Source organism: Hakea prostrata, chromosome 11, assembly GCF_041222555.1.
Source record: "Hakea prostrata isolate BN-2017 chromosome 11, UWA_Hpros_2, whole genome shotgun sequence".
In the NCBI taxonomy this organism is placed as follows: domain Eukaryota; kingdom Viridiplantae; phylum Streptophyta; class Magnoliopsida; order Proteales; family Proteaceae; genus Hakea; species Hakea prostrata.
The window spans coordinates 6,021,167-6,038,767 of record NC_142610.1 but is presented as its reverse complement, the minus strand read 5'-3'; the positions used below and the strand labels follow the sequence as shown (position 1 = coordinate 6,038,767).

General features: G+C 41.8%; 1 protein-coding gene across 4 annotated transcripts in view; it reads right to left on the bottom strand.

Moving 5' to 3' along the window:
• Positions 1-17,601, bottom strand: part of LOC148999768 (protein FAR1-RELATED SEQUENCE 8-like) — a 31,299-nt gene extending 13,698 nt beyond the window's left edge. For 2 of the 4 annotated variants that reach the window (XM_089141050.1, XM_089141053.1), the window contains exon 1: positions 16,987-17,509. The gene's annotated coding sequence lies outside the window, so the exon portion shown is untranslated. Of the gene's footprint in view, positions 1-16,986; positions 17,510-17,531 lie in introns of those variants that run through there. The other 2 variants (XM_089141052.1, XM_089141051.1) reach the window with 2 other exon arrangements.

The window sequence follows — 17,601 nt, the reverse complement described above, 5'->3', positions numbered from 1 at the left end:
CTTTTCTTATATTCAATGAAATGGCATATATTAGCTTAGCTAAAGCTTTATGAAAAAGGAACTTAAGAATATAGAGACTACCAAATGAAAACAAGCAGTTGTTTGATTGGATCTACAGACCCTATTTCGAATTATACCTCATAAAAATAACAGAGAGATAATAATATAATCAAAACCTTATTAGGGATTCTAGCCAAAAACTATTCTTGATCACTTTTGGGGAAATTAAAGAGAAGATGCTCTAAAGTACCCATAATTTAGGGTAAAAGTGTCATTTCCTGCTTTAAATTGAAAGGCGAGTCCCAAATCCTATTCCTCTCATTGCAGCATGTTAGGACCCTAGGGATGAGGCCATGTGGAATGAGGGTTAGTAAGGGTTACCCTAGGGATGAGGCCATGTGGAATGAGGGTTAGTTAGGGTTATTTGGATAATAAATAGAGGGAAAGAGGGAAGAGAGAAAAAAGGGGAATATTTTGGAGAGTCTTGTGGGCAGCCGTAGGCTGAGGGAACACCACGAGGTGTGGGGGGTGACTGGCACCATAGAAACCAGTGTTATCTTGTTATTTCTTGCATTCTTATATGAATTTTTGGGAAATATTATTAGGGTTTTATCAATTGGCATCAGAGCATTCACGATCCCAGGGAGTTAATGGCACTGCCTTCATTTTCTAGCAAAGGAGAAAGTCAGAGATGGATTCTAGAAATTATGTTGTTTTGCTAGGAGAACCAAATCGAGGAAGAGCAGTGGCTAGGAGTGGCGATCCAACATTTGGAAGGAGAGGCACTCGACTGGATCTATGGCAAGGACTTGATGGAATTTAGCTGGACAAACTTCAAGAAGGCATTGGTTAACGATTTCGGTAACGGGAAGGTTGCAACGAGTCCTCCTATCAAATCTGTATTGGTTCTTGGAGAGGAAGAATCGCAAAACCACTTTGTAAAATCAATAGATAAAGCGGTGGAAGTTGCAGCCGGTTGGGATGTGTCTCGCCGAGCACGGAGAAGAGAGAAGAGAGAGAGAAGTTCAGGTATCGATGCCTACCAGCCCAAAGTTGAGAAGTAGAGAAATCATGCCGATGATTCGAAGAAGAAGAAGGATCGAAGGACTCCAGCAAAACTCACTGGAAAGCTGCAAACGGCGACTGAAGTTTCTATCCCCAAAATTTGGGGAAGACGATGGTGGAGTTGGAGGGTTTTTAGGGTTGGTTTGGTTCACCCCAGACCGGGTTTTGGGTTGGTTTCACCCCTTAAGAGCCTAGGTTCTTCTAAATTGGGCCCAACTCAAGTACACTTATCCTCCCACATAGGGCCCAAACAAACCAAATATAAAGATTGAGCCGCTTGGTTCCCAAAGAAACCTCCTTGGGCCCAACCTATCTCTTTAACCCCAAGCGCATCACATTTTATTAACCCATATTTCTTAATCCATTTCATTTTCAAGACCCACAGCCCAATCCAGCCCATCAAACCAACGTCCCACCCATTTATCATAAGCCATAGTTTGTATTTGGACCCCACCCATTTAACACATCTATCATGGGCCTGGCCCGTTTCGTTACCCCAAAGTCCACTTTTTCTGATTTTTAATTTGGGCCCAATTAACTCAAACAGACCAAGGTTCAACCCAAGGCTCAGTTCAAACCAAAAATTCACCAAACAAGCAGTTCGACCGAGCCAAGAAGAGGAAAATCCATCGTCTTCAACCTCTGGACTGCAAAATGGAAAGGGAGGTGGCAACTATGGGGCTGCAGCGACTGAAGGGGAGATGCAATGCTCCATTATGGCGAAGGAAAAAAAAAATTCCAGACCAAGCGCTTCGCTCCAAGTCTGATTTTGAGCAATGGGTGTGTTATTCAGCCTAGGAGGACGATATTGAATTACTACGGTTATGCGGCACCATCATACGACTAAACTTCAACAATTCCATCACCTTGGGGACAAGGTGATTTTCGAGGGGTCGGTAGTGTTAGGACCCTAGGGATGAGGCCATGTGGAATGAGGGTTAGTTAGGGTTACCCTAGGGATGAGGCCATGTGGAATGAGGGTTAGTTAGGGTTACCCTAGGGATGAGGCCATGTGGAATGAGGGTTAGTTAGGGTTATTTGAGATAATAAATAGAGGGAATGAGGGAAGAGAGAAAAAAAGGGGAATATTTTGGAGAGTCTTGTGGGCAGCCGTAGGCTGAGGGAACACCGTGAGGTGTGGGGGGTGACTGGCACCATAGAAACCAGTGCTATCTTGTTATTTCTTGCATTCTTATATGAATTTTTGGGAAATATTATTAGGGTTTTATCACAGCACCACATTCTCCTTGTCCTCCTTTGTTCTTCTTCCTCACAAATTCTAATAGTGTAACCTCTCTGTCTCTCCCTCAATGTATAGGCAAAGGGAGGAGATGAAAACGATGTGACATTCTTGTTTTCTCTGTCATCCCACGTTCGTGCCATGCATGAAGTTAAAGGTGGGTGCCAACCTTGGTGCACTCGCTACCTAAAAACCTTCTTCTTTTTCATATCTTCTTCCTTTTTGCTTCTACTAGTTGACAGCATACTTCTCAAGGTGTCAACTATGCGGCACCTTGGTGTTCAAGCACGTTTTTAGTGTCTAGGAGCCTAGTGTCACCTTTGTCACCTTGCTTTCAATTTTATCCTCCCTTGCCTGGCTTGAATCGCCTAGATGCTGTGCCAGCTACGCAAAAGAGTCTAATAAGATGAGTGAAGTTGCATTTACATTTGTTTATTTTGTTATTGTTTTTTACTATTCATTACTTGACTTTGGTGTTGCTTATATTGCTAAGTTACTTTCACATTCACCCACATGGAGACTAGTTTTCAAGCACTCTTCACAATGGCCCAAACTTTACCTTCCATTGTGTAACCACAAGTCTAAGAGAAGTTCTGCACTATATGACTTCTTGCTAGCATCAGGCTACAGCGGTGCTGTCAATTGTTTTTAGAATAAGGAAGCTCAATTTATTGTGGAACTTCACAAAAAACTTGTGAAGACTCCAATAGCAGTACCTCTTATTTACAGGCTTCTGGTTACATAGAAAACAAACACCGACTCATGTAGAAAAACCAAATAGGACACAAACTCCTAAAACTATTCAAACTTCAGCTCCTAAAGCCAGCAACAATTCTCGATGACTCTTTTCTTGGCTGATTATCCTTAATACTCCCTCTCAAGCTGGGGCATATATATTATCCATGCTGAGCTTATTACAAATATAGTTAACCCTTGTAATTCCTAATGCTTTCGTGAATAGATCTACTAGCTGTTCTCCTGTATGTACGTGACTAGGAAATATCATCCTTCTTGTGGCTTCTCATGAACTAAGTGATAGTACACTTTAATATGTTTTGTATGCTCATAAAACACAGGATCTGATGCTATGTAAATACTTGCCTGGTTATTGTACCATAATAACAACAGGAGAATCATCAACAAAACTAAGTTCTTTACATAGTTGTTCAGTCCACGTTAGTTCACAAGTAACATGCCCTTGCTCAATACAATGATTCCGCACTTGACCAATTGCTTCTTGCTTCTCTATGACACTAGATTTCCTCCAATATAAGTGCAATAACACATGGTAGACTTTCTACCAACTGGATATGCTGCTAATCGGCATCTCAGAATCCTTCCACCTACCTGTGACCATGATCTGAATATCCACATCCAAGAGCACTTCTGCGGTACCTCAAAATCCTCATACATCCCATTGAGCTGTCCTACAAGTAAACATGATATGACTTATGACCGATGCGACCCAGGTTCTAGGGTTTGGAGAGCTGATATTAAACCCTAAAATTTGGGTTCACTCAAGATCCTCTTCTTATGAACCAGGTAATCAACAAATAATTTCTGGGAAATTTTCTTGGTTATAAGAACCCTCAAGGGAAGGTAATTGAGTAGAATAGGATATGGGTCATGGTTGTCAAAGCGTCCGCCTAGGCGGCAAAACGGTTTTTGAACCACTTTGTTTTGAACCGCTTAATTGACGCCCAGTCTGGAAAGGAACTCCAAGGCCCAAAGTGACATAGAACCTATTCAAGGCAACAGAATGTGAAACATAAGCCATACTCAACATCAAGAATCAATGAATCAATAAATGCCTAGGCGGACATTTTGACAACCATGGTTTGATGAGATGAACTTATGTTTGTATTCTTTTTTCGAATAATTTTTCATAATTATGATTCTTGAATGCTTGTTTTTTTTGGATGAATTTGACTATTGAATATTTGTTTAGCTTATTATATAAAGTAGTTGTATTGAAAAGTAGTTTAAAAGTAGTTGCATTGAAAATTTTTTACCCAACCGCTTTGGTCGCCTTATTGTCACTTGCCTAATCGCCTAGGCGGAGCCCCCAATATCTTTGACCGCCTTGCCGCCTTGACAACCATGATATGGGTAAAGAAGTTTAGAGTCTCAACAAAATGGGATAGGGTTGGAGAACTAGAGTCTTAACTACCCAAAGATACTCAAGGTGGGATGGGACTGGGGAAACAAAGGATTCTATCAAAGATTCAGAGATGGAATGGATTATGGATAGATTAGGGTTTTAACAATTTAATAAAAGGGGGAAAAGTTAGGGTTTTAACTATACCAAATTGGGAGGATGGAAAATCAGGGTTTAAGGAAACCTAAATGAGGAAGGCCTGGGAGGCTTGCAATTAGGGGGGAAGAGATAGTGTAGCAGGTAGCTTGCGGTTGGTCTGGGAATGGTTTGGAGGCTTACTTTGGGAAAGAGAAGGAAATGAGTTGGGGAAGGCCTATGGGTGGGAGAGAAGAAGGGGAGGGGAGGTTTGCTGCTGCTGCAAGGGAAAGAGAGGGGTGGAAGGGTTAAGGGAGGGAATGGGAGTGGGGAAGGGCTGAGGTTTCACTTACTTGTTGATAGACTGGACTGATTCACTCTACGCTTGTTGAAGTTGCTGTCACAAGGATTCTGCAAGAAAGAGGAGTTGAAGAAGTTTGAACACTCTCAGCCGCCGGGTTCCCTCTTGGAACCCACGACTTCAATTCCTTCAATGCTCAAATTCTATTAATCCAGTCTAATTTTTATACAAGGTTTGGGGGGCCTTTATATAGCCTCTTATAAGAAGGAAAGACACTTGGATTTGAACTCCAACTAACAAATTTGGACTCTAATTAAGTAGTCAACTGACTAACAACTTGGGAAAGGGGTCTCTTAAGGGCCCCAAAAATAACCGAAATAAAGTAACAATTTTTCCGGTACAAAAGATAAAATAAAATAACAATTATCCATAAGAAATCTTTCTTTAAAATTGATTCCAACTAGGTGGTCTAATAACTTAACCATGGCATAATCTACTCAAAATTTAAAGTAGATTCCAACTCCTAACACCACAAGGAAACTAATTGGACCCACGAGACCCCAAGGAGGGGTGTGAAAATGACCACAATACCCGTTAGGGCATTTGGCCATCCCTAACGCATGGCTAGGGGGTTGTTTGGGCCCAAATTTCAGGCAGTCTGACCCTGGTTACATCAATGACATTGACCAAAAAGGCAATGTTAGGCCTAGTTACTGTTACCATCAAATAATTTAATTTGCCAACCAATCTTGGATACTTCTCAGGGTCATCAAGAAGATCTCCATCATTTGGCATAAACTTCAGGTTTGGGTCCATGAGTGTCTCTAGAGGTTTAGAACTGAGCATCACTGTTTTAGAATAGATCAATAACATACTTTCTCTGTGATAAGAAAGAGATCTTTCTTGGAATGTGCGAAAGAAATACTTGAGGTGTCCCAAGTCTTCGGTAAAAAATTATTGTTTTAAGTGAATTTATCAATACCCACCAACGTAAACAACAAGAGATAGTTTTCCACCACTGGAATGACGGAAGAATACAGAATGGTCACTGTCAGCCCAAAGTTAGTTACAACAAAGTGAAGCAACCAAACCATGCTCAAGGTGATTGTTTCAACCCATACAAAGACTTATTGAGTCTACACACCAAACCACTCTCCCCTTGAGCAACAAACACAGGAGGTTGCTCCATAGAATTTTCTTCCAGGAAATCACCATTAGGGAAGCATTCTTCACATCAAGCAAACACAACAACCAATGAAAAGTAGCAGCCAAAGAAACTGAACTATGATCTGAAGTAAGCTTAGCCAACGGGGAGGTGTCAAAATAATCAACGCCATACACCTGAGCCTTACCCCTTGCAACAAGCCTAGATTTTATATGAGCAAGAGTTCCATCTGGATTGACTTTGGCCGTGAATAGCCAATGACATCCAGTAAAGGACTAAAGGGACCACAATCCCAAGTTTGGTTTCTTCAAGAGAAAGCAACTCCTCATGCATAGCAGCAAACCCATGATTAGCTATGCCTCTAAAACAGATTTTGGGAGGGAATGATTTTCAACCGTGGACAGACATGCATGGAAGTGAGGACACAGTGCAGAATAAGAAACAAAGTCAATGTTGTAAGCTAAGGGTTTGTTTCTGGACTTTATTCACAGCCCCTAATGGGGTATTTATACTTTAAAATCAGTGCATAAACAACTCTGAGAAGGAAAAGGAATACAAAACTGAGAAGGAAAAGAAAAACAAAATAAACAAAAATAGGACAGATCTCGCAAGATCTTGCGAGGTCTCAATTTTTTGAGCGACTGAGATCTCAAACCATGATGCCAGCCAAAAAAAAAATGTCATACATCCTTTATTTGTTCCCCACACTAAAAAGAAACAGGAGAAAATAAATGAAAAATACAATCTGTATTTCTTTTTTATGGATGAATGAAGATAATCAGTACTATTGATATTTCACTTACTATTTTAACTTAGGTTTCTATTTTGGTTACCTTATATTACAGGCACTTTCTATTTTTCTTTTCTTTACATAATATGTAATCAGTTTTAGAAACTTTTCCTAATCCGAGAATTTATAAATAAAGGTATGTTGACAAGGGGAGAGAGACACACACACCTCTCTATCCACTTGGTTAGGTTTTATCTACCTAATTAGTCTATAGTAACCCATAATACCTTTTACCTACCTACTTGGTCCACAATTGCCTATACCCTTTTTACTTTCCATTCTTTTATCTACTACTTGCTTCTTTTGAAGAGCTTTGTGTGGAGATTCCTCCCTACACTAGCATTAGTTGGATAGTGTTTTTGATGTTGTTATACTTATGGGTATGGTTCATCTTCAATACCGCTGATTGTTCTCATTACTAGATGGTTTGTTCAAAATGAATTAAAGACTATTTTTTAAGTGATTGTTGATTATCTCCTAAGTGAAGTTCTATTGATGTTTATCAGCGTCTGCTATTGCTACTTGTGCTCAAGATTGATGAAGTTTTCAATATATGTTCTTGTTATTCCAAGTTGGATCCTTTAACATGTATACTTCAGCTTGAGGGGGAGTGTTGATATTTCACTTTCTATTTTAGCTTAGGTTTCTATTTTGGTTACTTCTATTTCGGGCACTTTCTATTTTACTGTATTGTTTTTTTTACATAATATGTAATCAGTATTAGGAACTTTTCCTAATCCCAGAATTTATAAATAAAGTTATCTTGACAAGGGGAGAGACATGCACAACTCTCATCCCTCCATCTCTTCTTCTCAATCTTCTTTCTTCTTCTCTATTCTTACACTAATCACATCTTTTAAATTTCTAACAATTACCAAAACCCCGAAGGGGAATGAAGGGAGAGAACGTACAAAGGGGTTTCATTCTCTCTCTCTTTTTTTTTTTTTTTTTTTTTTTGGGGGGGGGGTTGGGGGAGGAGCTACTACCGACTAGTTGGCAATAAGGGAAGCCTAGACCCCAAGTAGCAATAATCAGCTTGTTCCTTGAGGGTTTCCAAAACTGGGGGTGGGGCAGCATTTCAAGTCTAGTGAAGACATCAAAGCAAATGGTTTCCTAAACAAGTCCAAGGATACAGAGTTAGAGGTCCATCTCTTGAGGTTCCATTCCCACCAAAAGTGAGAAATCATAGCCAAGAACAAAAAATTTCCAATCAAATCATAAAATAGATGTTTTATGAAAGGAACTCAAAAGCCATAACCAGTCCTAACCCAAAAGAGCCTCTAGAGTGAGGCCAAATGGAGGCAATAGCTTTCCTCATATAAAGTGGAGAAATGGCAGGAAAAGAAGTGGTGTTAACATCTTCAGGGCATTTTAACAGAGGATGCAATTGGGGTGAATAGAGCGGGGTCTATGTTTGAGAATGTTAAGGCGGGGAGACAAAGATTGAAGGTTCTCCAGAGAGTAAAGGCATAGTAGGGGAAACAAACCAAAGGGCCAAGCAATTGGTTGGCTAAGGGTGCAGTTGAAGTTCCAAGCAGAGGCGGTGGAGAAGGATCCAATAGGAGAGGGAAGCCAAATAGTGCACTCTTAAGGGATGAGGTGCAAGCATGGTACATTATGTCGGCAATATATCGCCGTGTCGATGAAGGGCGATACGAGAAATGTGACCGACATGAGATTTCCCATAAGTCAGCGATATATCGCTAAGCTTCAAATTTTCAGCGATTTTTCACTTTATTTTTTGCCATTTCTTCTCTCTTCTCCAAAGCTTCTCTCTCCACCTAGGAAACATAGGACCTCCACAGGCTCTGGGGGCGCCCACAGCCCCACAGGGTGGCTTCCTCGCCCGCCCCGCTACCCCATGTTTGTCAGCAACAAAATGTGCAACATGAGCCACTCAACAGGATGACTCTTTGTACTTGCCTACATTGTTGTACTTCTATAGTAGCGTTGTACCTTGTAATTGTATAATGAATTGTAGACTTTAGTACTTCTCTTCATTAGTTGTGTACTAGTGTTCTCTTTACATGTTTACATTGGTTTATGAGTTTTTCAGACTTCCAGTTTTGCTCGCATATAGTCAGGCATAAACCATCAGGAACATTAGTTCAAGTGATGTTTTAGCCAAATAACGCTCCCAATATGTTTGTTGGCCTCAAATTAAGCTACCCAACAAAATTCAAACCAAAATGACCTTAAATGCCCCTCCCCGAAACCAGGGGTCAAATTTTTCACCAACACCTTGCCAAAAATCGGCAAAATGACATTGACATTTCACCGTGTTGATGGTGTCGACAGCCACCAACACACCAAAATTAGGCGACATTTCAAACCTTGGGTGCAAGGGAGAGATGGGACCAAGCCTCAGTGAGGGAAGGGGGGGAACCCAAAGTTGCCAAAGATGAAATCAGAAAGCATAGCAAATTCTAGGATCCAAGTCACATAAGCTGATGCAGACCCAGGAGGTTGTAGAGGACTCGAGAACAGTGACCAAGGTCAAGTCAAAAGGAGGTAAAGGTACCACTAGCAACCTAAATGGAGATGGCAAAAAGAGCAAGGGGTCATAATAGGAGGAGTTTCCTCCAAACCTAGGATGGGTTTGCAAGAAGGGGACAATTATATGGAGTATGATCTCAACAAGTAAAAGTAGACCCAATAAACCTAAATGGAGTCATGATTGGTGCAAGCCTTTTAGATGAGCTTTAACGAGCTGTGTTGTTGTGATAGCCCCTAAGATCCTAACCCGAATCCCCACTTTCAGACCCCAAAACCCAAGGATCAAGTAAAGGAAGCTATGAGCCATCCAACTTGAGATCACTGGATTAGAATCAAAATCCATAGACCTGGATAGTGAGGATCGTGATTCGACCGCTTTGTTGAAGTTTACTCAAACCCGGATGGACTGGGAAGGTACATTTCCAGCTCTCGAGTATTGGAATTGGGAGGTGCGAAGTCCAGGTAAGAACCCCTGGGAAGATCCCTAAAGCTTGTACATAAGTCTAGGACGAAAACCAGACCAATTGGCCACCTTATTGTTGAAAAGTGACAAGGGCAGTTGGTCACCCAATCTGCCGCCTCTTGGGCTGTAAGTCGGACTAAATGGCAATTTCGGGTTTTTGACACCTAACCCCTATTTAAAGATTCTTAAACCCTGATTTCTAGATTATTTTATTTCTAGACGACCGAGAAAAGTAGGATGAGTTAGAGGGATCATAACGGATTGGAAGGAAGCTATATTCCTGGCATAACTCACAAATCTTCATTGAGTCTTCGATCTTGAAGGTAAAATGTCCAACTCTCCTATCTCCTTCTAGTTTGCTCTTTGATTTTTGGAGGGATGGATGTGAAGAAACTCTTTTGGGGATTAGATCTTATAGGTAAACATTAGTTTTCCATCAGTCCTAATCGGATCTAGCACAAGGGATGAGATTCGCATCTTTCCCAACTACGAAATTCTCCCAAAATAGGTTTCGCACTTTCAGATTGATAGATATTGATAGATCTTTAAGTTTAGTTTCCATTTGGCATCTGGGGGTATTGGGTTGTGTTTTAGGGATGAAATCCATGCCTAAAATCAACCTAAAATTGTTTGTGGATCGGGGATCAAAGGTGCAAATTTCGGGTCTGAAATTCAGTTTGCGCATGCCTAGGCGATCGATCAGGGCGGTCAACCAGGGTCTACCAGGTATGACTGACCACCCCTCTTGCTGTTTAGATTTGGAATGTCTTGGCCTGTTTGACTCTAAACCCTAATTCTAAATGCACGAACATGTTTCTAAGGTTTACGATGATTTGCTAGAGTATTTGCTTGTGAGGTTTACTGATCTTTGGAAGATTTTGAACAATCATTAAGGTGAGGGAAACATCTCTCATATGCTGGTTTGATTTTCTGTATTGTTACATGCCTTCCAATTCACATTTATAATGTATTGGGGCGGTTATATATGTTAAATAGAACTTGCATGCTTTGGGTATATGAATAACATATTGTTTATTCTCTTATCTTGTTCATTATATGATTTGTGACATGATGGGCTGGGTATTGATGTACTTGCATTCATTCTTGTATTTATCAGGGGTTGTGGTTGAGGCCATTGCCCTTGGTACCTTTTGCATGATATGTAGGATCGTGTGTGCATATTATAAATGTATAGATGCATGATGAGGAACCCTTATGCATGCTACTACCCATTTGGTATGGGTATTGAAGCCGAGTGACCCGTGATAGCGGTAGGGGCTGGTGGGAGTCCAAAAGACAGTTGAGAGCCATGAGGAGATAGAGACCAGTTGTTGTATCATTCATGGTAAGGTTGTACATGCTTGTGAGGTACCCAAAGTCGATGAGAAGCCATGAGGGGATACGAGAGGTGTCTGCACTATCGTATGTGGATGATCATAGGGTTACGGGGTGCTTATCCAAAAGTCAGTGAAGAGCCGTGAGGATCAACATTCTTAGATTCAAGAAGGATACCAAACCAAAAGGGCACTAGGGAAGGTATCTGGACCATGTGTAATGTGACGAGTAGATGACTTTGCATTTGGCTAGGTATATTCCTAACACACACCAATCTTAAGCAAATGGTTGTGATATGGAGAATGGTGGAGTTATTGCCCCTTTACCCTAGTTCTAGGGAGAGAGTGGTGACTTTTTCCCTGGACTCTGGTTGTGACGCCCAAAAGTCGGTTGGACGTTGTTTGGGGTTAGTTAAGTGTGACCTACCCTGAGGGGACTCGTCTTGAGCCCAATGCGTGACACCTAAATAGAGACTGGCAAGGTTAGCATGATAGTTGCATTCCTAAGTCATTATTGCCCTTTGCACACTATCACATTTGTGTGGAATTGTTTTACCTCACTGAGTTCGTTGGAACTCATTATCGTTGAGGAAATATTTCAGATTTGTTTGCAGGTTACGACAGTGAGACTGTGTAGGAGTACTATGCCTCGACAGAGACGTATGAGACGCCCGTTGTAGACAACCACGAGCCACAAGATGGTTCGTGTGCATGTTTGGAGTGTTCCTATGGCACTCAGTAGATTCGATAGGAGGATTATCATTTACAGGAACTAAAAGATTATTTGTTGGAAGGAACATTGATTAATTAATTTTGATAGTGTTTTACTGGTAACCCACTTTAATGGGGGTGAAACTCCAAGCACCCCACTTTAGTTTGGGCTTGATTATGTTAAGTCATTCAAATTTTGAAAGTGAAATGACCATAGTGCCCTTAGGAGTACTATAATGATTGAATTACCCTCCCATAGTAAACCCTTGGGTGGGTGAAGGGATTCTCCCATATTTTTCTTACACCTCGCCAGAAACCGCCACCACTGCAAGAAACCACCACAGCCCCCTCCCCTAGTTGGCAACCACCACTCCCACCTTCTGCCCTCCCTCTGCAAAAAATGCCCACCATCGTTGTTGCAAAAAGAAGAGAATCTATTAACGATGATGAGAGGGAGAGATGATGAAATTGATAGTCGGCCATAGAGAGGGAGTTTCCAGCAACAAACAAGAGCAGGAACAACAACCCAGGAAGAAACGTGATCGTCATTACACAGTGAGACAGATTCAAGAAACGGAAGCATAAGCTTCTAACAAAAACCCTAGCGTTATCTTCCAGTAGGGTTTCTGTAATTTTTTTCTTTTGGGAAATTCTTAGGCTATTAAAGGAATGTCCACACATAGATGACAAGTAGAGACTGAAACTGAGTCAAGAACTCGGACTTAAACCGCTTCAGGTCAAGTTTTGGTTCCAAAACCGGCGGACACAAATGAAGGTGCGCACGTTAGAATCCTTTCCTACCTTTTAACTTACACCTCTCTTTCTCCCACTTATGATTGAGAGATACAATGAACAAGGAAGCCTTGTCTGCCTTGGGTTCGGTTTTCTAAGATTGGAAGAAACAGATTCAGTGCTTACATACCATTTTAGCGCCAAAAACTGGCGCATTATACAAGAGGATCATTAATTTGTGAGTGGGTATGTATTAATTCCTACAGCCTGTGATGGGTTTTTAGCAGCTCTTTCATCTTCCATGGCGAGTTGCAGTAGAGTGAGAGAGAGAGATGGCTGCCCATTTTACCCTTTTAAGGGTATTGTGGTGTGCTTATAACAGGCATAGCAAGACCAAGTAAATAATTGATGCTTAAAGCAACGAATGAGAATCAGAAGAACAAGAACTTTCGCCTGCAAGCAGCATTGAGGAACACCATCTGCCCAAACTGTGGTGGTCCAACGATTCTTAGCATTCCTACGTTTCTAGCGGTGGTGGGTGTTAGTTATTAGGGTTTAGGATGAAAGGGGACGATAGTAGGTGATTTCCAGCAAAGGGGGGGGAAGATGGGGCGGTGGTCCCCAGCAGGGGAGGAAGTGTAGTGCTTTCCGACAATGGTGAGCGGTTTCCAATGACATGTAGGAAGAAGATGGGTGAAGGGAGAATCCCTTCACCCACCTAAGGGTTGGGCATGGCAAGGTAAGTCGGTCATTACACTACCCTAAGGCATTTTGATCATTTCATTTTCAAAATCTGAATGACTTAGCAGCATCAAGCCCAAACAATTAACTGTGGGTAACCTGTAAATTTGTAATTTTGAAGTGGGTCACCTGTAATATTTGGCACTAAAGTGGGGCCTAGAGTTTCACCCGCACCAAAGTGGGTCACCTATAAAAAAAGTCTAATTTTTATTAAGGGATGTTGTAATCACTCAATCATTTTCTTTTCTTTCCTTGTAACAGTTGACTTTCCTTGACATATTTATACATACATGACATTTACTCTTGTGCTCATGATTATGGTATTGTGTGGATTATTTTGATTGTGGATCGTAAAGGAAAATCTTGTGACTGTGGATCACATCTACAGGTAGTCCAGTTGACATGGTACTGTCTGGTGGGGTGTGACAGTTGTTGTACCAATGGACTCTCCAAAATCCAAGGCCACCTTCAGATATGTAGAGGTAGACAGAGGACCAATAGACAGGGTGGAGGAACCGAGAGGATTCTTGGCCTTTCTAGAGGAAAGCACAAAAGAGGGCCTCCATGGCAGGGATTGTAGCTTTGGTGATAGAGAAGATGTCACACTAGCAGATGTAGGAGGATTATAGGCCAGACCTAATAAAGACAACCCTACTAGCAAAGGAAAGAAGCTTAACTTTCCAAAGACAAATTTTTTACGGATTTAATCAAGCATTGAGGAGCAGTGGTGGTAGTGACCTTGCCAGGGATCATGGGCAGCCCATGGCAGGTGACAGGAGAACCTAGGGAAAATCTTGTAAGATCCAAGAGGGAGGCTTCAATTGTGTTAAAGAGACCAACCGAGAATAAGAGGGATTTCTCTAAGATAACTTGGGGCTAGACAAACTCAAAGAGGGAAAAGGAGGAGATGATGGAGGAGACGGAAGAGTGGAAAGCTTTGGCGAAAATCATAAGATAATCAACAAAGGTAAGGTGAGTTAGATTGAGGACTTTACACTTGGGGGTACAAGAGATGAGACACCAATCATTTTTGGATTGGATGATTTTGGAGGGATTTCAAGGCTAAGGAGAAGCCATAGGGGGAAAGAGGACAAGCTTGGTAGATGCCAACATAAGAGGGGAAAAAGCCCCCTAGATAACGAAGAAGGGAGTGGAGTTGTAAACTTTGGCCATCTAGACAAAAGAGGGGGAGGGAATCCCAACAAAGATAGAATATCAAGGATGAAGTCCCATCTGAGGGAGTCAAAAGCTTTATTGAGATCAATTTTCCAGAGGGCAATTGGGGAGTGAGAAGTGCAACCAAACCCCCTAACAATCTCAGCACAAAAGAGAATGTTATTACCAAAAGGTAAATAAGTTCTTGCTCACAAGGGAGGAAATGATATGCCGAGTGCAGTCAACAAGAATCTAAGCAATGAATTTGCAAAGGAGATTGCAAAGGGGGATAGGCCAGAAGCCTGCAAGAGAGGAAGCAGTAGGATTCTTGGAGGAAAAGATAAAGAGAGGTCTAGTTGATTGAGGAAAGTTGTAAAGGGTTGAGGAAGAAGCTATGAATAGCATTCAAACCTCCCCAAGGAAACTCTATAAGGCTTCTAAAACCCCATAATGAAGCCATTAGCCCACGCGCACACTTGAACAGGTGAGAATTGATGGTAGAGAGAATTTCAGCTTTGGATGGGATGGCTTGGAAGTCAACGATTGAAGGGGGACAAATTTGATGATTGGACTTGGGGGGAGGGACGAGAGACCAGCAGCGAACAAGAGACCAGACCCTGCTTAATGCCAATAGCATTATAGAACTAGACTACATCAACAAAGAGGAGAGTCAGGATAAAGTTGTAGTTCTGGCGAGCTTTGAGGCAGCGATCAAAGGATGTGTTCGAGTCACTAAGCTGAAGCCACTTGATCCTGGATTTTTGACAAAGAAAACTCTCCTCTTGAGAGCTGAGAACGGTCATCTCTACTGAGAGGGATTTTTCTTCTTCAGTTGGGGTCAGATCAAGAGGGTACAATCAAAGAAGGAACTAGACATGGGTGAGGTCAAAGCAGCAAAAAGAGACCAGGGAAGAAATATTCCCTAAGGTGGAGTTCCAAACTTTAAGGGCAAGTTTGGAGTTATGATGTTTTCAGGCGAAGGCCACTAGGGGAGGGAGTAGTAATGAACTGGTTTGACCCAAGCCTCCAGACTGTGGGAGGAAAGAAGGGTTTGAGGCCACAGGTCAAAGAATTTGAAGGACTTAGGGCCAAAGGAGAATAGACTTTGGATGTGAAGGTGGCAAGGATCCAAGAGACTTGGAGGGATGAAGCCAGTAAAGGAAGGTAGGGAAGGAACATGTCTAGTTTGGAGGCAATGTGGTCAATGTCTGATCTTTAGTTGTGCTAGGAAAGAAGGGGATCAGACCTGCGAAGATCAATCACAGCTACATCCTCGAAAGAGTTGTTGAAGGCAACAACTTCACAGAAGCGACCACCAATCTTTTTATGACTGAATCTGACCACACTAGAGTATAAGTGAGGCAATGATGACCGTGAAGGTTTGTACCCCAACTATGGTCCCAAGAGGGATGTGGGAAGGAGGCAGAGGGTAAGGGATGGCAATTGTATTTGGTGGAGGCAGCGTGGAGGAGGTAAAGCAATTGGCAATTGGGTTTGGTGGAGGAGACAAGGGGTCTAAGATTAAGGATTCTTCAATGGACATTTTGTGAAATCATGGCCAAAAACCAAGCAATGAATGCAATAAGGGGGAAGGTTTTCAAAGTGGATGGGTTGGTTAAACCCTAGACCACCTTCTACCATTATATGTACTAATAGCGGAGCGGGCTTTGCAGAGGAGAGTTCTACACAAATTCTGCAGAACGAGATTCTATCCATTTTTGCTGTTCTAGCATCAACGTAGAGGGGAGGGCCTACAACCAAGCCAATTATGCTCAATAGGTCTGAGCTACAAAAGTTGAGAGGCAGTTCCGACAGGTTTATCCAAAATGGAATTGTGAACTAGTCGATTTTCCTGAGTTGCAGCAGGGGCTCTCACTGTCTGAGAAATATCATGTTCTCTCCAACTTACCACGGTGCTCCTTTCAGGACTCTGTATTTGGCTTCGTTGTTTAAGAAACAAAATACAAAGATGCTACTGTCAAGTACGTAGACGTGCAAAATTCTATCAGCTTTCTATTGCTTGCGCAGAGAGAGGACTACACAACATGGATGGTCTGGGGCCAAGAAACTGGCCATCAAGGCAGTTTTTTCATTTGGCTATGGAGGGATTGAGACAAGTTTTAGGACAGAGGGCAAAGCTGATGTTTCCATCAGAGTACGGTGAGGCATAGTGCAGGGAGAGGTTTGGGTTGAGATGGGGGTTGGATTGGGTGAAAAGTGTAGACCAAAGTTTGGGAGCAGTCAGGTGAGGAGGAAAGGGGTGGATGTCATCGTCACCTCAGTCGATGATGATAATCTATATTTCAGATCATGCTTAACACTAATGAGTGATACTGCTAAAATTGCACAAAAACAGTTTCTCAAATCCTACTTGTATTCTAAAACCTATTATTCAATCACCAAATCAAATGGCAAAACGCAGTGCAGAACAACCAAATACAAACTCAAAATTTGTTAAAAAAATGTTGCCCCACTCAAAAATATGCTCTCAATTCAGCAAATCAACAAATTTTTGCAAAGCCAGACCGTAAAACAAAGAAATGAAGAAGTCGGTAGTTACCAGAGCTGTGTTCCCCAGTAAAGCCGTCAAATATTTCTGTAAACAAATGCATTCAACGATTCAAAGACAAACCCAAGTCAGCAGCTTCTGACTTCCACTGGTATAACCGCCAATGAACGTTGTACTCTTCAAAGAACGAAGAAAAAGAAGAAGAAAACTGCGTGTCCATCAAAGAGAAATTCTTATCAACAGTCCAAACGAAAAAGTAATTAGGAACCCTAAAATTTCTCCCTTCCGATAATGCAAACTTGGACCACTAGTGCGTAAATCAATCAATCAATTAAAAGGAAAACATTTGAAGCATCATCATCAGCCAAAAAAGAGTTCCCGAACTTAGAATTACCCCGGTCGATTTAATTCCTTCCGTTGTTTCGCTCGGAAGCGTAATTGGGTAAGTGTTTGAAGCCTCGGAACCTAAGAAAGGTTCCTGTTTGAAGAGGAGTTTAGAGGTGGGTTTGCATCAAAGCCATGGGCGAAGAAGAAAAAAGCACAGAGATGAGAGGATAGAAAGAGATTAAGAGAGTGTGAAAGAGCGAACGAAGTACCTATGCGATCTCTGAGGTGGGTCCCATCAGTCAGCTGGTGACACGAGCAAGGAAACCAACACTTGACAAA